General features: G+C 45.0%; 1 protein-coding gene across 1 annotated transcript in view; it reads right to left on the minus strand.

Moving 5' to 3' along the window:
* The window catches only part of LOC147102069 (14-3-3 protein gamma-B), a 52,858-nt gene that overhangs the window by 2,287 nt on the left and 26,273 nt on the right, over nt 1-24,298 (minus strand). The window lies entirely within an intron of this gene.

The following is a 24,298-nucleotide window of genomic DNA, read 5'->3' on the forward strand; positions in this document are numbered from 1 at the left end:
GGGATGCACTGTCTGAAAGGTCGGTGGAAGCAGATACAATAGTAACTTTCAAAAGGGAATTGAATAAATGCTTGAAAAGGAAAAATTTGCAGAGCTATGGGACTAAATGGAGGGCGGCTCGGAGATCAGAGACATCACATCAAGTGATAAAATGCACGAACTAGCACTTCCCGATGGCAGAAGACACGCATGGGCAGAGTCAAGCAGGGAAGAAGAAAGTGGTATTGATAATGGGACAGATGGGGAGAGGGGGGGAGCTGAGCTTCGGGTTGAGGAACACAATGATGCGTATCTCCTCACTTAACCAGAGGTGGCATCAAGGAGGTCAATGGAGATGCGAAGGTACAAGCGAAAGCTGAAGAATTTAGCTTCAGCTTTTCCAATATTAAGCTGGGGAAATTCTTCATCTGAAAAGGTGCCCTTTTAATATTCATCTGAATTAGACAACATCTCAGTCTCAATTCTCAGCATTACATTTAAACCCTGCACCATCTAAGGTTAGACATCAACTGTAGCTTCAGACTAACTCACTAGGCAACTAAAATTTCAAATGTTGTTCAATGCCTAATGGGCTACCCAGTGTTTAAGCGTGTGGTAACCATTCCCTTCCAATGATAACACAACAAAGGGAGAGCACCGGGGAGAGCAAGGGCACTTTCCTGCATCACAGCAGTGAATACATTTCAAAAGTACTTCATTGGCTGTAAAACACTTTGGGACGTCCTGAAGTCGTGAAAGGCAGCATAATAATGCAAATTCTTTCTTTTCTCTCATTAGTTTGCTACAACCTCAAGCTACAATTCCTTTCCCCTCGGCAGCCGGCTAACTCAGAAATGGACAACCCAGCTGGCTGTCAACAGAAAGGCTTCCATTTCCATCGGCCACTTCAACTGACGCTGGAAATGCACTTCAAAGTGGACCAAACTCTGCGAGCTGGCTGCTGATTTGCCTGCAGGACCCAACCCCACAACAGAAGGTTGCTAGGGATGGGGAAATAGCATTACTTCAGTTATTTAAAAAAAAGAGAATAGGTTATTATAATGTGTGCCGTCACTCTTACTATCCTATGCAGTAGATGTGCTAATTACATGATTGCAGGTTGATTTAAACCAGTGTTGTCCACTATATTAGCCACGTGTGGCTAATTGGGAATCCAGATGTGGCTAATGGCATTTCTGATTAGTAATGAGCAACAGACACTGTTGTTGGGCTTGTTATCTCAATACTCATGTTCGCACGGCATGTGTGTGAACTTTAACCTTTTTGTACGTATGTTGGTAAGATGAAAAACAGTGTGCAATGGTTTTTGAAAGATCATTACTTCCTTGGTTACTGAACAGTGGTAGATGTATGTTAAGAAAATATACACCTGAAAAGTACATTTATCTGTATTGTGTGAATATATAAAGTGCTTTCTACTAAAGATTGTGCAAGTGGCTAAAACAGTGTTGCATAGCAACACCTGTAGCTCGTCAGTGATGTCTATTGGACATCACTGCCTTACTTGGTTATGTTTCTACACTGCCATTTAACAAATGTGGTACTAGTAGGCATTTTTACATTTAAATTTTAATCACTTCATACAAAGTGCTGATCATGTACTCAAGACAACAACTTTTCATTTATTCAATACCTTTAACATAGTAAAATATCCCTAGGTGCTTCATAAGAATGTTATCAGACAAATTTGACATCTAACCACATAAGGAGATATTAGGACAGATGACAGAGGTAGGTTTTAAGGAGCATCTTAAAAGCAGGAGAGAGATAGTGAGGCGGAAAGGTTTAGGGAGGGCGTTCCAGAGCTTAGGGCCTAGGCAACTGAAAGCACGGCCGCCAATGGTGGAGCGATGAAAACCAGGGATGCACAAGAGGCCAGAATTGGAGAGCGCAGAGATCTCCAGGGGGGGGGGGGTGTTGTTGTAGGACTGGAGGAGGTTAGAGATAGGGAGGGGTGAGGCATTGCTGGACCGGGAGCCAATGTAGGTCAGCGAACGCAGGGATAATGGGTGAACGGGACTTGGTGCGAGTTAGGACACTGGCAGTAGAGTTTTGGGTAACTTCATTACAGCAGCCCAGTTGGTCTTGTGGCAGAGCTCTGGGCTCCTATTCTGAAGGCAATGGCTCTCGAGCAGGCTCCTGTACTACTTTGGCTTCATTCTGCGACTGTTCAACGCAGATCAACCAACGACAGTATTATTGGCAGGCAAGCAAGTCTTTATACAGGGACACTCCCAGAAACCTGGCACCTTTTCCTCCTGCATTAAACAAGGAATAAAAAAATATAAACATCTACCATACAGGACTTCCATTTAATCCAGAGGTCCAGTTATGAAGGGAGGAGGGGAATACTGTGGCTTCAAGACAAGGAGGCCATAAGAGAGATTTAACCCAACATGAGACCACATTCACTGTAGATTAGCTGCACCTTTCTGGCTTGCTTTAAACCGCACTGAAGCCTCAACACAGTGGCTGTGCTTCGGTTTTTTATGTTGCTGTGGAGCAGGTTTTATTTGTAGCACAGCTGCATTGTAGGAAGGCTTGAAAATCAGACCAAGACTGTTGGGAAGTTTTCCATTTATATACCATTTTTTAATGACCCCCAGAACATCCCAAAGTTCGTTACAGCCAATGAAGTACTTTTGAAGTGTAGTCACTGTTGTAGGAAACCCAGCAGCCAATTTGCACACAGCAAGCTCCCACAAACAGCAGTGTGATGATGACCTGATAATCTATTTCAGTGATGTTGGTTGAGGGATAAATATTGGCCCAGGACACCAGGGAGAACTCCCTCTGCTCTTCTTCAAAATAATGCCTTGGGATCTTTTACATCCACCAGAGGGGGCAGACAGGGCCTCGGTTTAATGTCTTTGCTAAAAGATGGCACCTCCGACAGTGCAGCACTCCCTCTGTACTGCACTGGTGACAGACTACATTTTGTGCTCAAATCTCTGGAGTGGGGCTAGAACCCATAACCTTCTGACTCAGGACAGAGTGCTACCCACTGAGCCACGGCGGACACCGATTGCATTTAGTGAGACCAGTGATGACTGGGTGACCGCCAAAGAATAAGTCAACAACTCAAATGTTCAAAGAGCATTGGCAGATTGTCTAACCATATAGGCATCACAGCCGAGCCCAGTCCTGATCTCACTACAAAAATACTGCAGTATCCTGGTCAATCTCCTGTGGCTTTACACATGGGCAGTTAAGACTAAATGTAGTTGTGAGTTGATGCAGGGTTAGAGGGAAGAGAATAATTGGACCAGGCATAATTCAGTCCCCTTTTTAAAGTTGTATATTTTCCCTCCTTATTTGCATTTAAAGTTTTATTTAAACTATAAATAGTATTTGATTTGACATTATTTAGAGTCAAATAGCAAATTGGGAAGCAGAGAAGTAGAGTTGATTGATCATAAGTGTTTCTCTGCAGTACAGACAGAGGAGCTGGGAGATAAAACTGGGGAGCTACAGTGCCTCCACTGGTGGGAGGGTGTAATTCTAACATGACGTTTACATAGACAGCTTCTATGATAAGTGCAGGCATAGGAATTTATCATGTAAAAAAACAGAAAAATTGCAACAAAATGTGGCAACAGGAAGTAAAAGTCTGTAGACAGGAAGTGCATGACGACATAAGATTTAACATACAAGATATTCCACCAGATATACTAAATTGTAATGCCTAAAGTGCGATAGGAAGTAAGTGTAACACGTACAGGAAGTGTGCACGATACACAACATTTTATACCTTATTAAAAATCTTGAGAGAGAGTACACTTCCTGTCCATGCACCTTACTTCCTTTGGTCACACTTGTGTCAACATTTCCTATTGTAAATTGTTATGTCAACAGTTCACATTCAATTTTGTTATGTTGACCGTCACAATGTAGTTGCAAGCCGTTAGGTGACCCTGTGGCGCTAAGTTTCTGAAGTCTATCTCCTAACTCGAGTCGCTGCCACAGCTCAGAAATACACACATTCTGCTACAAACATATGCGCAAGATTTTAATGATATCTAAATATTGCAACAGTCCAAAGGCTCGGCAAAAAAAAATGAACATTTTTCCTTTACCGCTACAACTATCCCAGCTTCTCTAGTCTCGCCACATAACTGAAGTCCCTAATCCCTGGTATCATTCTGGTAAATCTCCTCTGCACCCTCTCCAAGGCCTTCATATCCTTCCTCAAGTGAATCTGGCATTGGGGCTGGCATATTATAGGAAAAGAACCTGTCTGCACACTCAACAGTAGCACACAAGGTACAAAACTGCACAGATCACATATAGCAGGATGACAGTGTAACAAGTACATTTGGTGCATAGAATAGCAATGGGGGCAATGGCCTACAATTTCATTATGAATCTCAGTAGAATTATTAACCAAAGTCAAGGAACCTTCCAAAAGTTCAGCTCAATCCTGCTCTCATTAAATGGAAAGTCAATTAACATAATATGAGGCTCTTTTAGACAAAACATGTTGCCGTTTATCACCAAGCGGTCCAATGAATTACAATAAAAACAAAGACATACTCTTTTAAAAAAAAAGTAAGAAAGTCAGTGCCCTGTGAGGGTCACCCCTGAAATTCAAAATTCACAAGCATTTCCTGGGTCAAAAGTCACTGAGCTGCTTTGCCCCAGTGGGACTATTTGGATATTCTTTCAAAGAGCCGGCACAGGCACGATGGGCTGAATAGCCTCCTTCTGTGCTGTGATTCTTGCTCACTGCAGAAACGCAGAAGGGACAATTATCATCATCTCTGAAAGGTTTCAATGGTGAGAATGTTGAGGTCCACTGGTTCCCAGCGAGCAACCATGACTCAGCAACCACATCACCTCCATCTTGGTGTTGGCAGCAAATTGCCACGCACACTGCGGCACACAGTCTTATCCAGCACAGGTGCCCAACCACAAGTGCCAGCATGGTGCCATCCTTTTCTGCTCCAGCTCCAAATAAACCATTTGAGGAAAAGCAAAATGGGAGGGGCAGAATCAATGAGAAATCGAAGGAAAGACAAACAAACAGAGAAAGCGAGGGGCAAGTTGAGAAGCTGGCATCTGTCGACATCTTCTCCTACCGCTACCGCCACCACCACTCCCCCCTGCCCCGTCCCCCGCTGATGTTGATGGGAGTTTTTTTCTGTTAATTATCCACATTGAAGATTCTGAAGAGGATTGACAGGGTAGATGCTGAGAGGTTGATTCCCCTGGCTGGAGTGTCTAGAACTAGGGGGCATAGTCTCAGGATAAGGGGTAGATCATTTAAGACCGAGATGAGGAGGAATTTCTTCACACCGAGGGTTGTGAATCTTTGGAATTCTCTGCCCCAGAGGGCCATGAATGCTGAGTCTTTGAGTATATTCAAGGCTGATAGATAGATTTTTGGACTCTAGGGGAATCAAAAGATATAGAGATCAGGTGGGAAAGTGGAGTTGAGGTCGAAGATCAGTCATGGTCTTATGGAATGGCGGAGCAGGCTCGAGGGGCCGTATGGCCTACTCCTGCTCCTATTTCTTATGTTCTTATGAATTTTCTCAATTGTGCTGATTATTGAATGAACTGCCTCAATTGCAAAACATTGAACTCTCTTGAACAAATACAGGGGGCCAACATTATAACAGCAAAGGTTCCAGAGTGGATTCAAAGGTTGGGAGGGAGGGGCAGAGCAGAGCAGAACCTCCAACAGGGCAATTGGTACACTGGGGTTTTCTTCTTGCCACTCCCTTGCCTTCTCATCCCAAGGAGGCTGTAACTGCTCAGTGTCAGAAAAGACCATTGTTTCCTCCACTTTACTGCCTGAGGTGAGGATGGAGGGTTTGAAAAAAGAAAAAGATGTGCATGTCTATAGCACCTTTCATGACCACAAGACATCCCAAAGTGGTTTTCAGCCAATTAAGCACTTTTTGAAGTGTAGTCACTGTTGTAATGTAGGAAACCCAGCAGCCAATTTAGAACAGCAAGCTCCCACAAACAGCAATGTGATAATGACCAGATAATTTGTTTAAATGATGTTAATTTAGGGATAACTATTGTCCAGAACACCAGGGATCATTTCCCTGCCCTTTTACAGCCACCTGAGAGAGCAGACAGGGACTCAGTTTAATGTCTCATCCGAAAGACGACACCTCGGACAGTGCAGCACTCCCTCAGAACTGCAGCGTCAGCTTAGGTTTTTGTGCTCAAGTCTCTGGATGTGGGACTTGAACCCACAACCTTCTGATGCACAGGTGAGGGTGTTACCCACTGAGCCACAGCTGACAGACAGTTTGGTGTAAGGTGGTCAGCAGATACTGCTTGTGGTGAAGGAAAGGAATTTGGACTTGTGCCTACAGCCCAGTGTGATTTAGTAGCAGTTGGCAGATTTAGCAGAGAGGGAGCAATTATTTTTAAATTTCAGTTTTCCAACATCTGCACTAAATCATATCTCCTCTAAGAATGTGCGGTATCCTAATAAACATGACACAGAATTCAGCCCTCTGAGGATATGTGCCTCTGAAATGTGAAAAATGAGAGGCTCAGAGCCTCTTAGAAAAGCTTTTGCCAGGAGTGTTCCATCTTTTGATTTAGGCGAGTTGTGTTCGAGTGTATTGCAGAGCCTCTGGGGCCAATGGTCCTTGTGATTGCCATAAAACTTGGGTTACTGATTCCAACAGGTCATGGTGCTCAGATTTACAATTTATCCACCAATAAGCACAAGGAACCAATGAGACGCAAGCACTAAGAACCAATGAGACGCAAGCACTAAGAACCAATGAGACGCAAGCACTAAGAACCAATGAGACGCAAGCACTAAGAACCAATGAGACATGAGCACTAAGAACCAATGAGACATGAGCACTAAGAATAACTCTTTCCAAACCTCCAGATCCATAAAATTTAAACAGGAGAGAGGAGGGAGGAGAGACAGCGGGGGTGGGTGAAGAGGAGGAGTGGGGGGGGGGGCGGGCGGTGGAAGGAGAGAAGAGAGGGGAGAAGGAGCGAGCATTTATACAACAATTTTCACGATCTCAGGACATCTCGAAGCGCTTTACACCCAATGAAGTACTTTTGAAGTGTAGTCACTGTTGTAATGTAGGGGAACACATCAGCCAATAGGACTGAGTTGTCCTTCGTGGGTCAGATTGCCAGGGCTTCAACGCTGCTCGTTGGTCACCCCAACCTCAATATTTAGTTATGGCCAAAAGTGCAGCCCAACAGCCAACTAGTTCATCAATAATACTTTTGTTAACTGTGTAGTTAAATAAATCTCCACCTTCAGTCAGTGGACCCCCTACTGAGTGTGGACATTTCCTATTGTCCACAATCTTAACCCCACAGACCTGCCACATGCTGTTAATATTTCAAGCCTATTGCAGCCGTTCTCCTCACACTCGAAAAAGGCCACTGCCAGAAACTTAAAGCCTCGAGCACAACACCTGAGCAACTGCACGACCTTGCCCAGTTGCAATCGTTCAAGTCATGCAGCAGGCCAACCCACCCCACCCCCCATCCCAAGTACAGCCACCCCAAGTCCACAATGCCAAGGACCAGCTGCTTCGCCACATTACAGAACCACATCTGTAATTCTAAGTGTGCCAGTCACTGCTCAAAGCTCCGGTGCCTGCAATCCCAACCCACAACCACACCAAAAAAAAAGTCAATCTTGAAGAATCAGAACTTAAAAGGGAAGCAAGATCTAAAAGACAGCATCCAGTTGTCTTTAATTATGGAGCTGTTGTACACAAATGTATCATTTGTTGTTTATATTTAGCAGGGCCAGTCAATGGCGTGGGTGTACAAGGACCACAGGCTCCAGTCTGGCAGCAGCCTTGGTCAAAGTCATTGCCACATGATTGGCCGTGAACCAAAAAGATAAACAAATAAAAGACTTGCATTTCTATAGCGCCTTTCACAACCTCAGGATGTCCTAAAGTGCTTTACAGCCAATGAAGCACTTTTGAAATGTAATTGTTGCTGTAATGTAGGAAGCATGGCCGCCAATTTGCACAAAACAAGGTCCCACAAACAGCAAGGTACTGCACTGGAGCGTCAGGCTAGATTTTATGCTCAAGACTCTGAAGTGGGACCCACAACCGTCTGACTCAGAGTGGAGTGGAGTGCTACCAACGGAGCCACAGCTGACCCTCACAAGCTTCATGCAGCGGCAAGTGCAGGCTGACTTTTATTCTCCCAATTTCGTTTTGGCAAATACATTGAGGTTCTTCAAAAAAGTGTCAAAATATTTTGCTGATATATTACTAGAATTTTCTGGTGAAGCAGACCAGAAGTCAGTAACACTCCATTATAATGATCACACATGACATCATAAAGTCAGGCAGCAAGACACCTGGTAACATGGACCAAGATCTTGACATCTGACTCATCTGGATTCATGTCCTCGTAAATCTAACCATCTAATCAATAGTATAATGTAATTACTACTTTAAAAAAAACACACACAACCTTTAACATTTTTTTTGGATCATGCGGGATGGTAGAGGCAAACTAAATGGACCTTAGTCTTTCTTCGTCTAGCAATTCCCATGTTTCTTATGCAATACAATGATCCTCACAGAGCCTCCTAGGGTCAACAGACAATCATAAAGCATGATATCACCACTGTCTCTGCAAGACGTAGTCTGCAGTTCCTGTGCTCACTCACTGCAATCAGAGTCCAATAGGGCTAGACTTTAAAAAAAAACTGTTTAAGCATTTAACCAAATTGCACAAAATGTGCCAAAGTTCTAATCAGCTGTGGCCTTTAAATTACTCAGCCAATTTTTCATAAATGTGTAACAGTGGAGGGAAAAATGGATGAAACCCATACAGCTAATTAAGATTTCAGCTGGAGAGAGGAGAGGGGGGTGGGGGGGGAAGCAGATAGAAGTCCAGACTGCTCTTGCACATTGGAAGTCAGCTCAATAGCAAAATTAGCAGAGACCTAGGAGTGAGTGCCCAGTCGTCCCACGGTCCATGGCTTGCAGGGCCCAGAAGTACGATACCCTTCGGAAATATCTATAGATTGAACATATCCCCAGAGTGGGTAATCTCCTGTACAAAAACCCAGTACAAAATAAGGCTCATCACAAGGAAGTACAATAGTTGATTTATTGGTTGCACGCATGACAATGACAATCAAAATATATTGGGCAGGGCAATATCTTATACATTTTAGATATGTCCCTCGGGTCATTTGATCCAGATCAATGGATTGAAGTGTAAGTGGATCACAAACTAGTACCACAAACGGAGAGAGCACTGATGTGTCACTAACAAGTTTGTGGTATCTAAAGACTTGGATTTATATAGCACCTTTCATGATGTCCCAAAGCACTTTACAGCCAATGAAGTACTTTTTTTGCAGCGTAGTCACGGTTGTAATGCAGGAAACACAGCAGCCAATTTGTGCAAAGCAAGCTCCCACATACAGCAGTGAGATAATGACCAGATAATCTGTTTTAGTAATATTGGTTGAGGGATAAATATTGGCCCAGGACACCAGAGAAACCCCCTGCTCTTCTTCGAAATAGTTCCAAGGCACCTTTTACATCCAACTGAGAGGGAAGATGTGGCCTCAGTTTAATATCTCATCCAAAAGACGGCATCGCCAACAGTGCCGCACTCCCTCAGTACTACACTGACGTTTCAGCCCAGGTTATGTGCTCATTTCTCACGAGTGGAGGGGCTTGAACCCACGACCCCCAACTCAAAGGCAAGGGTGCAACCAACTGAGCCACAGGTGACATCTAGTAGCAGCCCTCACTGCAACAGATTTCCCTTTCCTCAAAAAGTTCCGTAGGTTGTTGGATTTGAACAGTGTGGAGTTGTTTTTTTTAACATTATGTGCACTAATGACAATGTTGACCATCTCTTGACTGGATTATGCCTTTGAATGACCTCACCATAACCGTCATTATACAAGAAAAGTCACCAACAAGAAAAGACCCTGCAGCTCGACAAAGCTCACCCCCGAGACCCCTACCTATTATCACAGCAACCAGCTACATTTTGAACATCCCTCCTGCTTTACTTGCCCTACCCGACCCAGCAGTTTATCCCAAAACCTTTAACACCCTTTGGGTATAGATTGCCCAATACCAGTTTTAAATTTATGCTCTTTGGTCCTACTTTCCTTTCGTATAGAATTATAGAAATTACAGTACTTAAGGGGACCATTTGGTCAAGGGCAGTGCTACAGCTGCTCTAGTCACAACTGCCATATCCTTTCACATTCTTCCTTTTCAGATTACATTAGCCTCTGCCTCAATAGCCATTTGCTAAAAGTATTCCATGTTCAAATAACCCGCTCTGAAATGTTCATCCTTTGTTTCTCTCGTACTAATCCTGAGTTTATTCCCCCCCCACCCCGGTTGCCGATTTGCCAACCAATGGAAACAATCACTAGTTACCCCCTTAAAACTTTGGTATCCTCCGTCCCTGAAAAGGTTGTGGATGCTGGTGGTCAACTGAAATTTTCAAGACTCCGATTGATAGATTTTTGTTATGCAAGGGTATCTAGGGATACGGAGCCAAGGTGGGTAAATGGAGTGGAGGCACAGATCAGCCACGATCTAATTGAAAGGTGGAACAGGGTCGAGGGGCTGAATGGCCAACTCCTCTTCCTTTGCTTGGATAGGTGCAGTAAACTAGAGGTTAGCCTTTGTTCAGTTGCAGTACATTAGTCTCAGGTCAGAAGGTTGTGGCTTCAAATTCCACTCCAGAGACAGGAGCACAAAATCCAGGCAGGCACGTCAGTGCAGTACTGAGGGAGTGATGGAATTGCACTAGCTTGCCGAAGTGAAGTTATGGTTCAAGTTTCCACTCAAACTAATTTGCATAATCACGAATGTAAAAGCTTCCATGAACCAGCGCAATCGGGCAGTGTTTCAGAACGCAATTTTTTTCCTTGCATTAAAAATATTCCTCGATATATTTGAGTGGTAACCTGGTGCAGTTTTATTAATACATGGGTTTTCACAAAAAAATAAGCATTTTTAATGAGTGTCTAGTCCACCACCTGTGAGTAACCAGATTTTAAATCACCGAAAATGACTGTACTGAACCATTTACTAATGTTGTTGGTGTACAGTCAGATTCTTAGTAAATTAAATATATATATTTTTTTACATTTAAAAGCTTTTAAAAAAGGTGCCTTAGTGTCTTTGCACCTAAAAAACAAGCTGAATTTTAAGAGCCTCCTCGAAGGCCCATAATGGGCGCAATTAGTGGAAACTTGGCGTGGTGATTAATTCGATCTGGGGGCGTGGCCAGTTTTGTGGGCGGGGCCAATGTTTTTTAAAACCAGCGCAAAAGATCACGGAAACTCGAATTTGCTTAAAATTCCGTTATCTTTGTGCTAGTTTGGCCGATTTTGTGTGAACTACACTGGGAACCTGGTGGAAACTCTACTCCAGTATTTCCCATATATTAGATACTTTGATGATGTTCCCCCCTCAACCATCTTTCTGGACTGGAGTGTCAGTGCCCCATTTATCGTTCCTTGTAGCTCATCCCCATTACAGTTGGGCTCAGTCTTTCTCTTCTCTGCACCCCCTCCAATGCTCACATGCACTTGTTGTGACATTGCGACTGGAACAGAACAGTATTAGAAAACACCACTGAACCCCTGGCCACCCGTTACCCATGTGGTGCAGTATTCATAAGAGATAGGAGCAGGAGTCGGCCATTTGACCCTTCGAGCCTGCTCCGCCATTCATTAAGATCATGGCTGACCTTTTAACTCATCTCCACTTTCCTGCACTATGCCCATATCCCTCGATTCCATTAATATTCAAAAATCTATCAATCTCTGTCCTGAATATACTCAACAACTGAGCCTCCACAGCCCTCTGGGGTAGAGAATTCCAAAGATTCACCACCGTCTGAGTGAAGAAATTTCTCCTCATCTCAGTCCGAAATGACCGACCCCTTATTCTGAGACTGTGACCTCTGGTTCTAGACTCCCCAGCAGGGGAAACATCCTCCCTGCATCTACCCTGTCAAGCCCTGTAAGAATTTTGTATGTTTCAAAGAGATCACCTCTCATTCTTCTAAACTCTAGAGAATATAGACCTAGTCTACTCAATCTCTCCTCATAGGACAATCCCCCCATCCCAGGAAGCAGTCTGGTGAACCTTTGTTGCACTCCCTCCATGGCAGGTATATCCTTCCTTAGGTAAGGGGACCAAAACTGTGCACAATACTCCAGGTGTGGTCTCACCAGGGCACTATATAATTGCAGTAAGACGTGTTCACTCTTATACTCCAATCCTCTTGTAATAAAGGCCAACATACCATTTGCTTTCTTAATTGCTTGCTGTACCTGCATGTTAACTTTCAGTAATTAGTGTACAAGGACACCCAGGTCCCTCTGAACACCAACATTTCCCAATCTCTCACCATTTAAAAAATACTCTGCTTTTCTATTTTTCCTACCAAAGTGGATAACTTCACATTTCTCCACATTATATTCCATTTGTCATGTTCTTGCCCACTCACTTAGCCTGTCAGTATCCCCTTGCAGCCTCCTCACAACTTACATTCCCACCCAGCTTTGTATCATCAGCAAACTTGGATATTACATTTGGTCCCCTCATCCGAATCATTGATGTAGACTGTGACTAGCTGAGGCCCAAGCACTGATCCTTGCGGTACCCCACTAGTTACAGCCTACCAACCACATCGCCATAATCAATCCACCTTACTGTCCAGACATAGCGATTGAGTCAACCTTGTCAGTTAATTCTATTCATTGTATACTTAAGAAGGACATACTTTTGACCGATGTACGGTAATTTATACTCAGTGTTAAATTTAATTTTCCATTTGTCTGCTCAATTGCAAGAGTAGTTCAGGCCACAATCTCAGCCCACAGAATATTAACCCTACCATCCTTCCCACTCCAGCATCGAAGCTTGGAAATTATTGCTGGAAAAATGTGTTAATGCCACCTTTAAAATAGAGAACAAAGGAATGTACTATGAACACATTAAGCATTGATCCGCTAATGTAGACAACAGGGATATCTATTCCCTTAATTGTTTCTTCAAGTTCAGTGCCATGGCTTCAACCATTCTTCCTGACAATCCATCCCAGCTATTGATCACCTTCCTGACAATCCATCCCAGCTATTGATCACCCTCCATGCAAAACACTTTCTGGCCTCTGTCCTAAATTTTCCCCTCAACCCAGAACCAGTGCCCTCCTGTCCTCTTTACCCGGCCTATCTGAAAGTATTGATTCAGGTTTACTTTATTTACCCTGTTAAGTATCCAACACATGACTATGACGTCCCTTCAGAGATGTCTCTTTGAGGCTGAAGAGCATGAATTCAAGTCGTTGCTTATTGTTCCACTCTACGTTGTTGCCAAGTCCTCGACACCCATCTCCAGATCACTGTACACAGTACGCCAGGTACAATCAGCATGGCTTCTGGAGCTCTGAACCGATTCTCAATTTAACCCAGCATCCCATTTACTTTGTTTATTGCTGTCTCACACATCATGAGATAAGGAGAATGTTTTTAAAGCAGCGAGTTGTTATGATCATGAAGTGTGCTGCCTGAAAGGGCAGTTGAAGCAGATTCAAAAACTTTCAAAAGGGAATTGGATAAATACTTGAAAAGGAAACATTTGCAGGGCTCTGGGGAAAGAGCGGAGGAGTGGGACTAATTGGATAGTGCATTCAAAGAGCTGGCGCAGGCACGATGGGCCGAATTGCCTCTTTCTGTGGTGCAAGATTCTGTGATTCGAAGATCCTTCAGTCGCTACTGCTCTCCCTATTTTGATGTAATCAGCCACTTTCCATACCAGTGCTTCCGACATGTCTTCCTTTTTCCTCAACCGAGAATTCCCCTCTACTGTGGTTGACACGGCCCTCGACCGCGTCCATTCTATCTCCTGTACTTCTGCTCTCACCCCTGCCCCTCCCTCCCTCCCGGAACCATGATAGAGTTCCCCTTGTCCTCACCTTTCACCCCACCAGCCTCCACATTCAACGGATCATCCTCCGCCACTTCCGCCACCTCCGGCATGATCCCCTCATCAAACGCATCTTCCTCTCACCTCCCCTTTCAGCAATCCGTAGGGACCGCTCCCTCCGCAACACCCTAGTCCCCTCCTCTACCACCCCCAGCACCCCTTCCCCTTTGCCCAGCACCTTCCCGTGCAAGCGCAGGAGATCAAATCAAATCAACTTTTATTGTCATTGTTAGTGCACAAGTGCAGTACAACGAAATGTAGGCTTGCGGCTCCCGAGAGTTTACATTTAGATTAAGACATTTAAACATTCAACATACATTTGGTTTGTAATACATTAACATAAACATAACCATAATAAAGTGCATTGGCAGATGTGCAGGCTTTAGAGTTTATTTGTGGAGTTCAGTAGGATGACAGCCCTGGGAAAGAAGCTGTTCCTAAATCTGGTCGTACGGGTGCGAATGCATCTGTAGCGTCTCCCAGATGGCAGGAGGGTGAACAGACTGTGGCTGGGGTGGGTAGGGTCTTTGATGATGGACCGTGACCTCCGTAAACAGCGTTTCTGGTATATGTGCTCTATGGTCGGTAGCCGGGTGCCGGTAATGCAACACATGCCATTATACCCACCCCCTGCCCACTGTCCAGGGCCCCAAACACCGCTTCCAGGTGAAACAGCGATTTACTTGTACTTCTTGCAATTTAGTACACTGTATTCACTACTCACGATGCAGTCTCCTCTACATTGGGGAGACCAAACGCAAATTGGGTGACTGCTTTGCAGAACACCTCCATTCAGTCCGTAAGGGGGACCCCGAGCTCCCGGTGGCCTGTCACTTTAATTCACCACCCCATTCCCACTCAGACCTCACTGTCCTCGGCCTCTTGCATTGTTCCACGGAAGCTGTGTGTAAGCTCGAGGAACAGCACCTCATTTTTTGATTAGGCACTTTACAGCCTTCCGGACTCAACATAGAGTTCAACAATTTCAGATCATAACCTCGGCCCCTATTACATATATATTTATATATTTTTTAATCCACACTTTGTTTTTTCTTCCCTCCCTTCAGCTGTCCTTCATTCTACCAGCGCAATTCACACCCCATCTAGAGCCATCCTTTGTTCCTTAATCTGTCCCATTTCCACCTCCCCTTGCCTTGAATATCTCTTAATGTCTCTCTATCTCTCCGGCTTTCTATCCTATCACTGACCTTCCCTTTTGTTCTTCCATCCCCTCCCCCTTTTCCCAGCCCCCAAACTTGCTTTCCATTTCCTGCTTTTTTTCCAGTTCTGACGAAAAGTCATCGACCTGAAACGTTGACTCGGTTTCTCTCTCCACCAATGCTGCCTGACCTGCTGAGTTTTTCCAGCGTTTCCTGTTATTCCGGGAAGTTAGTAATGAAGCCAAGAAAGAAAGAACTGACAACACTTGTATAATTGTCAACTGTAGGTGGCGAGGCAGGTAGTAAGCGGTGTAAGAGAAGTCGCAGGGACTTGAAATAATCATGGACTTGCAATATTCCAGAGTCTGGCAGGTGCAAGGACAACCACAAGAGAGAGAGGGAGGAAAGTACTAAGGTAGTTAGCAGCCCCTGCTGAACACCACGTGAAGAAGAGCACTATAGTAGATGCTAGATTTCATTTATGATGTGGAGATGCCAGTGTTGGACTGGGGTGGACAAATGTAAGAAGTCACAACACCAGGTTATAGTCCAACAGCTTTATTTGAAATCACAGGCTTTCGGAGCGCTGCTCCTTCGGCAGGTGACAAAGGAGCAGCGCTCCAAAAGCTTGTGATTTCAAATAAAGCTGTTGGACTATAACCTGGTGTTGTGTGACTTCTTACATTTCATTTAGTATTTAGCTGTCTAGTAATCTGGAAGTGTATGTGCACAGCTTCAGAGGAGCAAACTCTGGGACTATGAGGAAGAGCAAGTAGGGCACAGCATCCGAAATGGAGAGAAAAAAAAGGGGCATTTTACATTAAGGTTCAATATTGAACGATTGAATGATAGGCCTAGTGCTCATTCTCAAATTTGTTTGTACTCATAACATTCTTAAGCACCAAGCCTGGGAAATGGAGGAAGAGTGTTGAAATTAACTCCCTTAAAAAAGGAGCTGCATTTCTTGCTTTGAGGGGAATGAAGGAGAGAGAGAGCGCGAGACCGAAAGAGAGAGAGAGGTATAGGAACAATAACTCCCTAGCTTCTTCCCACAGGAGTGCCAACTCTCTAATACCACATGGTTGAACTATTTACAGAAATTGTGAAGCACCACCCCCTACTTTCTCAACTTTTACATGTATTGATTAGCACCCTCGAGATTAAATGTGTTATAGGATGTCAGTGACCTGTAAAGATGGTACACAGCCCATAGAATCGAGCTGCCTCGATGGGCCAAAGGGTTTATGGTCTGGATTTTATGAAATATCAGGTAGAATCACCGCTGCATGCTGTCAGTTTTTGACCATTTTCCCTCAAAGGATTTAAGAACATAAGAAATAGGAGCAGGAGCAGCCCCTCAAACCTGCTCCACCATTCAATAAGATCATGGCTGATCATCAACCTCAACTCCACTTTCCCACCCAATCCCCATATCCCTTGATTCCCCTAGAGTCCAAAAATCTCTCTATCTCAGCCTTGAATATACTCAAAGACTCAGCATTCACAGCCCTCTGGGGCAGAGAATTTCAAAGATTCACAACCCTCTGATTGAAGAAATTCCTCATCTTGGTCTTAAATGGTCGACCCCTTATCCTGAGACTATGCCCCCTAGTTCTAGACAGTCCAACCAGGGGAACAGAGTTACTTTTAATTGTTGGCTTTTTAAAAGAAAGTGGGGAGAAATTCGGTGGAGCCGCAAACGGGGCGCCATGCTCGCCTGGGCACCGGAATTAGCGCAGCGATCGGAGCAGTTGCGACCGCCGGAAATTCAGCTTGTGCGCCCCAAGAGGGACACGGGGCGAGGCTCGAGGCGCTCCGCGTCCCTCTTGGGGCGCTGAAACTGAATATTGCAGCGCAACGTGCCGCAGCGCCACACGCTGCAGCACGGCGCGCTGCGGTACCGCAGGCCTTCCTCCCATTCTTAAGGGGGAGGGGCCTGCACCAGCACGAGCGGAGATCGCGAGTGCCGGCAAAAGAGCCTGGCACCGAGGAGATGTGCCGGGCTCTCGGAAAACAGCCGGCACTGCCGCGGGGGGTGATCAGGAGGCCGGGGACGGAGGTGCTGGCAGGCAGCCGCTGAAAAAACAGCCGCCCCGCACCGCCACCTTAATTTGCGCCACTGCCGCCACAGGTAGGCCCCCGTGAACTGGGCGCGATTTGCGAACGGCGCTACAGAGGCGGGCGCTACCGAATATCAAGATCAGGGCGGTAGCGGGGCGCTGCGCACACCGATGGCAGCGCAGCGCTACAGGCTAATGCCACCATTAGCGCCCCACTAAATATCGCGGGAGGCGTGGCCAGTGGCGCTAAAGCCACTAAGTGCCCTCTAGGCGCTAACTGGTGGCGCAGCCCACCGAATTTCTAGGCCAGTGTATTTACTCAAATTTAAAAGACAAAGCACGGAGATGAAAAGTGGTTAAAATGCTAGTGAGCTAAATGTTGAAGTTGTTTCGCCAAAGACTGAAACAATAATCAGTTTGTTAACTTGTCTCAGTAACTGATAAGCACCTCATGCCCATTGTGTTTTGGAGCTCCCTGATCCCAGGCACTTGGCAGGAGTTGTTTGGCATAGGCTATCCCCTCACATTGTGACTCGAGTGAGATGACAATTGGGTTTTAAACAGAACGATGTGAGGGCAACTTTTCATCAGTGTCAGAAGGTTAGAAGCCAGGAGGACAATTAGAAATCATTTTAAGTTGAGCAAGACAACCCCCTGGTGAGGAAGCATAGTGTAATTAATTTTATGCAAACAAGATGTACTGAGTGATTTAAATGAGCCCAATCATAGCAGATGCCCTACATGTTCAGTTGCTACCTCATCTCACCTCACCTCAGCCCACCTTCAAAGAGATTGGAGATGTGCACACGGGGGCAAGAGGGCGCCCTGGGTTATGTTATTGTACAGCTATAGATATGGGGAATACAGGCACACCCCTAAATGTAAAATGCTCAGGCCTCTATGCAAGTGACCAGCACTGCTTTACCCAAGGGAGCATCCAAGTCAAGACGTAAACTTATAGCAGCCATGTTAACATAAATACAATTCAAACATAATGTTGTGGAAGGAAATTGATCAGGGAAGTAATGAGAAATGAGACAAAAGGTTGCACACCCCTCTGTCCCATGAGATATTTCCATGTATGGCTTCCTTTCTCAGTCACCATACACTGTCTCCGGGTTCTTGCATTCCACGTAGTGAAGAATAGTTTAGTAACTATTCTGCATAGTTCTCGGATGACTATTCTTATCCCTCCTGCACACTTGATACACAAGCCAAGTTGCACTGATCAAAGGAACAGCTAGCTGAATGATGCAATATAGCAGTCATGTTCGCAATATCAGCTGAGTGACGAGAGTGATTTCTTTTTTAAATGAAGGGGATTTCAAAGGGAAAAGGCATTAAGTAATAGTGAGAACTATAATAGACACAGATTAACTGTGAATGGCTTGGCATTCCACACTACAACGTGCGTGTGTGCAGAGTACTGAAAACAAGGACAGGGTCCTATGTAGAGGAAGCTTGGAATGCTCTGAAGAAAAACAAATTATTTTGAACTCTGGTGAAGCTGAGAAACAAAACAGGCTCCAAGAAACATCCATATGTCTCGCCCTTCACCCCAAGTCCTCAACTCCGCCTAGTGCATCTGAGTCGCCCCACCTACCACCTCCCCCCTCATACAGATTCTTCCTACTCCACTATTTTCAGTTCTGGTTAATTCAGTTCCATTTCAGGATAAATTTCCATAACTAAAATATTTTGGCGAGTGAAACAAAATTAAGTTGGACGAGCCCACACTCTCCATTTGCTTTTAATTTCACACCTCCCTCCACCCGCACCCCACCCCCAGCTGCAGAGCGACCATGACCTACTCCACCAGTTTGGAGCCAAGCCAACAATGTCACTCCATGAAGCTATGATAGTATTGCGGTTATGGTACGAAACTTGCAGCCCATGGGTTTTATGTTCCAATCCCATCTAAGTTTTTTAATTGACTGCAGTGAAGCCTGGTCATGTGTGGGCTGGTACCAAAAGAAGTGGTCATGAAAACTGCCGGATTGGCATTAAAACCCAATTGCTTTGTCACCTGTACCAGTATCTCATGTGGCTCGGTGTCAAATTATGTTTTATGAACACTCCTGTGGGATATTTTACTATGCTAACGGCGCTATATAAATGCAAGTTGTTCTTGTTGTAATAGCCTTCAGGGAAAGGAACCTGCCACCTCTTTACAGCCAATTAAGTACTTTTGAAGTGTAGTCACTGTTGTAATGTAACCAATTTGCACACAGTAAGATCCCTCAAACAGCAATATGACAATGGCCGGTAATGGTTTCTTTTATTGATGTTAGTTAAGGGATAAATATTGGCCAGGACACTGGGGAGAACTGCATTGCTCTTGTTGGAATAGAGCCGTAGGATCTTTCACATCCATCAGAGGGGACAGACGGAGCCTCGGTTTAACCTCTCATCCGAAAGACGTCATCATAAGATGATAAATGCATGAGGTACTAAATGTTTACTCCCTGTACAATTCCAAGAGGGTGAGGTGGAAGGGGGTTAGATTTCCTGAGTGAGCTTTGTGAAACAGACCAAGCGGGTTTATAATTTTGTTACAGGTAGCAAAGAAAAAATCTTCCCTCATGCGGCACAAAGATGTGTCTGCTGGGCTGTTCTGGCCATCTGAAAGCAGGGGGAGGGGGGCTGCAGGGAACAAATCATGTTTACAGTTTTCCCCTCAACCTGCAGGCCTCCAAGAGAAGCCCTTCGTTTGAGAGAACAAGAAAGACACAATGAAAGACAGAGGGCAACAGTGTTTCTCCTCAACCCTGGAATTAATGAGAAGAAATAACAACAAGGCGAGCATCCACCTCTGCTGAAAATCGGTCCATTCTACAGGGCTTAACCCCAAGGACAGCAGGAAAAACACAACACACTCAATCTCCACATGTTCCAGCTCAGTGTCGTTACATTCGCTCTTGAGCACATAATCTAGGCCGACACTCCAGTGCAGTACAGGAAACTTTCGATTAACCGGCCCCTAAATAACCAGAAATGTCAGTTAACCAGCAAAATTCAGGAGTCGGTTTCAGCTAACTTTTATAACTTTTATTACTTGCACAGCAACAAATTGAGGAAGGCAAGGGTGTAGCTGAAGCTGTTGCTAAGCTACAGAGACGCTTGCAACTTGTGGACGTTGTTCTGAAGCTGTGGTTTGTTGCTTCATACAGAGCTCTAAGGTCCGTATCTTTCACTATAGCGTTCGGTTATCCAGAATTGTTGCTGAACCGGCACCACGTCGGTCCCGTCCATGCCGGATACCAGAAAGGCGAGTGCTGGGCCTTCAAAGGTTCCGTCTTTCGGGTGAGGCGTTTAACAGAGGCCCCTCGCCGGTGGATGTAAAAGATCCCACGGCACTATTATTTCGAAAGAGAGCAGAGGAGGTCTCCCCGGTTATTAATCATCACTCAACCAACATCACGAAGACAGATTATCTGGTCATTTATCTCATTGTTGGTTGTAAGAGCTTGCTGGGCACAAATTGGCTGCCACTTTTCCTACATTACAACAGTGACTACACTTGAAAAATACTTCATCGGGTGTAAAGCGCTTTGAGACATCCTGAGGTCGAAAGGTGCTATATAAATACAAGTCTTTCTTGTCTTCCCAATTTGCTTTAAGTGCTTCACACTTGCTTTAGTTTTCAGAGCAGTATTCATTGCAGGACCACTGGCCCCTCCCCTACAATGTCAAACCACTGCATCCCCTATAGTGAGAATCAAGTAGTTTCATATTGCTGAAAGCTACCAGTTGCATTCCCCAACTCCTGCTGCAAGAGTCAACACGTCAGCATGCAGACAGCAGATCAGCTGACAGACGGCCAGGGATTAGGTATCAAGCGGCATTGCATAACTCTAGGAATATAACTTCCCAGGTGTAATTATCTGGGATCTGCTGCTTCCCAGCTAGGGACCTGATGAGCAGTGAAAAAGTAAAGGTGAAGCTCAAAGCAGAGTGAGAGCAAGTGTTAGCGAGATCAATAAGAGAGTATGAAAACATTCTAACTGTAGTGTATTGTCTTTCAAATAATCCCTCAGGCACATAATACAAGACAAAGTACGGTACCTGTCAGATGCAATATAACGTGGATAAATGTGAGGTTATCCACTTTGGTGGCAAAAACAGGAAGGCAGATTATTATCTGAATGGCAATAGATTGGGAGAAGGGGAAGTGCAACGAGACCTGGGTGTTCTTGTGCACCAGTCGCTGAAGGTAAGCATGCAGGTGCAGCAGGCGGTTAAGAAGGCAAATGGTATGTTGGCCTTCATAGCGAGAGGATTAGAGTACAGGAGCAAGGATGTCTTGCTGCAGTTGTACAGGGCCTTGGTGAGACTACACCTTGAGTATTGTGTGCAGTTTTGGTCGCCTTATCTGAGGAAGGATATTCTTGCCAAGGAAGGAGTTCAGTGAAGATTCACCAAGCTGATACCTGGGATGGCAGGAATGACGTATGAGGAGAGATTGGGACGATTGGGCTTGTACTCGCTGGAGTTTAGAAGAATGAGAGGGGATCTCATTGAAACTTATAACATTCTGGCAGGACTGGACAGACTAGATGCAGGGAGGATGTTCCCGATGGTCGGGGAGTCCAGAACCAGGGGTCACAGTCTAAGGATAAGGGGTAGGCCTTTTAGGAAAGAAATGAGGAGGAATTTCTTCACCCAGAGAGTGGTGAACCTGTGGAATTCTCTACCACAGAAGGCAGTAGAGGCCAATACATTAAATATATTCAAGGAGTTGGATATATTTCTTAAGGCTAAAGGGATCAAGGGGTATGGGGAGAAAGCAGGGACCGGGTACTGAATTTGGATGATCAGCCATGATCGCATTAAATGGTGGAGCAGGCTCGAGGGGCCAAATGGCCTACTCCTGCTCCTATCTTCTATGTTTCTATGTCTAATTACCCTTGCACATCTCACTCACATGCATTTCCTTACAGATAAAGATCAGAAAGATGGAAAGGGGATGGTGCGATTGGGATAGAGGGGCACTGCTAATATAGGAAAACGTGGATTGGCCGGGGGAATGTTTATACGGTAGAGCTGCTTGTACTGAACTGACTACAATGTGCTGGGTCTGACATTGCTCTGGACTTCAGCCCGTTTCACAGGACACAGATAGCAACGGAAATAATGATGATCTCGAGTACTTGCATGCACAGTCAGGCCCAACCACCACTGTGACTAAGTTTCTGGCTGAGGACACTGCGTGATCAGCAGGTCGTCAGAACTGGGCAACATTGTAAAAATGTTGTGATGCTCCTTTGGGTAATATCAATCACACATCAACGGTTCTCAGCTTCCCACAGTTGCAAAGTCACACACGTCATTTCAAATAAACAGAGCACAACAAACTTGATCTGATTCGTTTCTGAGCAGACAGCTCCTAAAGGCAAGCTGCGCCTTCTTGGACCCAAGAGCTGTTACCAGGAAGTATTTATATACCGTCTTTCTTCCCCGACAAAAGGATGAAGCGAGGCCCTGCATCAGCAACACCTTCCACCGCCAGCCCCAGCAACTCCTGCCAAATCTTTCAACATATCCTTCATGTTACTTGAGTGGATAATGCTCCAGACACCAGGTACCCCCATCTATTACAATTTGAGCTCCCTCCCAGCATTCCGCAGCAGAAAAAGCAAGCAGGTTCCAGAAGCAGATCAGCATCGCCTACAGTCTGAAATGGACAATTGCCTGCATGTTTTGAATGGGCTGGCCTGCTGCAGGACTATCAATTACCCTCTCACCACAGTGGGATGCCCACCATACATTGCTGTCCAGTCTGGAAGGCAGAAAACAACTGTCAGATCATCAGGTTTAGACTAAACCATTTGAATTTATTTACAAAGAATATGATTACACAGAAGTACACATCATCAAGTAGCTAGCAGTACAATATTTGACCGACATGACACTTAAAACAGCTCCAAAACAAAAGTTAAATGTCCAGAATCTCTGCCACGTCTTTAATGGATGTAACACTGTTGCTTTGGCTCCATGGAGCCCTTCCCATTGCCGCAGCATAGAAACCAAAAGGTGAACAGGGATATGAACATCCTAGGATATCATTCCACTATATTGTACTCGGCTATGCTCCAAGTGAAAGCAGGGGTGTTTGAAGAACCAGATTCTTTCACAACAGTTCAGTAATCAAAACATTAATTATGTTTCAAGCGGATAGGATATGGATTTCTGTTAAGCTGTTTACTTTGGACATGACTTGAACAGTGCTATTGGAATTTCATCTGGTGCGATGCTCCTTTGGGTTATATCGATCACAGATCAACAGTTGCAAACCTGCACACATCATTTCAAAACAAAAACGAGAGAGCCCAACAAAACCGATCTGTAGTTCCCGAGCAGACAGCCCCAAAGGCAAGCTGCCCCTTCTTGGGGCTAACAGCTATCACCAGACAGTATTTGTGTACCATCTTTTTTTCCCCCACACAAAAGATACAGCTAGCCAAAGTCAAATTAAGTTAACAATATTTCAGTCTATCTAAATTTCATATGATGGAGCTCCATCTTGTCACACTGTCAACCCAGTGCTGCGATTTATCAGAAGTAAAAAGTGAATGTCTACAGTAATTGGGAGCTTGTATCTGTTCCTTAACTACCCGAAGAAAGTCAATTTCAAATTATTGCTTACAAGAATGGATCTCACCTGAACACCAAGATCACTGGCATTATACAGCAACAAAATCAAAATATGAAGACAGCTTTCAGGAGCTAACCCTCAGAATGCAATGAAGATTGATAAGTGGGGCATCCCAATTAAAATGCACAAAAGGGGGGAAAAATTCAGTTGGTTTGCACCTCCCGTTAGCGCCTTAAGAGGGCGCTAATGGGGCACAAAGCAACTAGCGCCCGGGCACGGCGATGTCTGCGCAGCTCACGAAATTAACTAGACATTTTGCGGCGGCACTAAACACTACCGCCACGATCTCCTGTGCCAGCAGATCTTGACGTCAGTCGAGTGCGCAACGCCCCGGACCGGATATTGAGTGGCGCCCCCTGCCTTACCGTCTGCCGCTAGCAATGACAGGTTGAGGGGAGCATTTTGAAGTCAGGAAGGGACTGGGGGAGCGCTATTTAAAGGCGACCGCTTCCTGCCTTTTTTGTA

This window comes from Somniosus microcephalus, chromosome 22, assembly GCF_052327205.1.
Source record: "Somniosus microcephalus isolate GS21.2 chromosome 22, FLI_Smic_1.0, whole genome shotgun sequence".
NCBI lineage: Eukaryota > Metazoa > Chordata > Chondrichthyes > Squaliformes > Somniosidae > Somniosus > Somniosus microcephalus.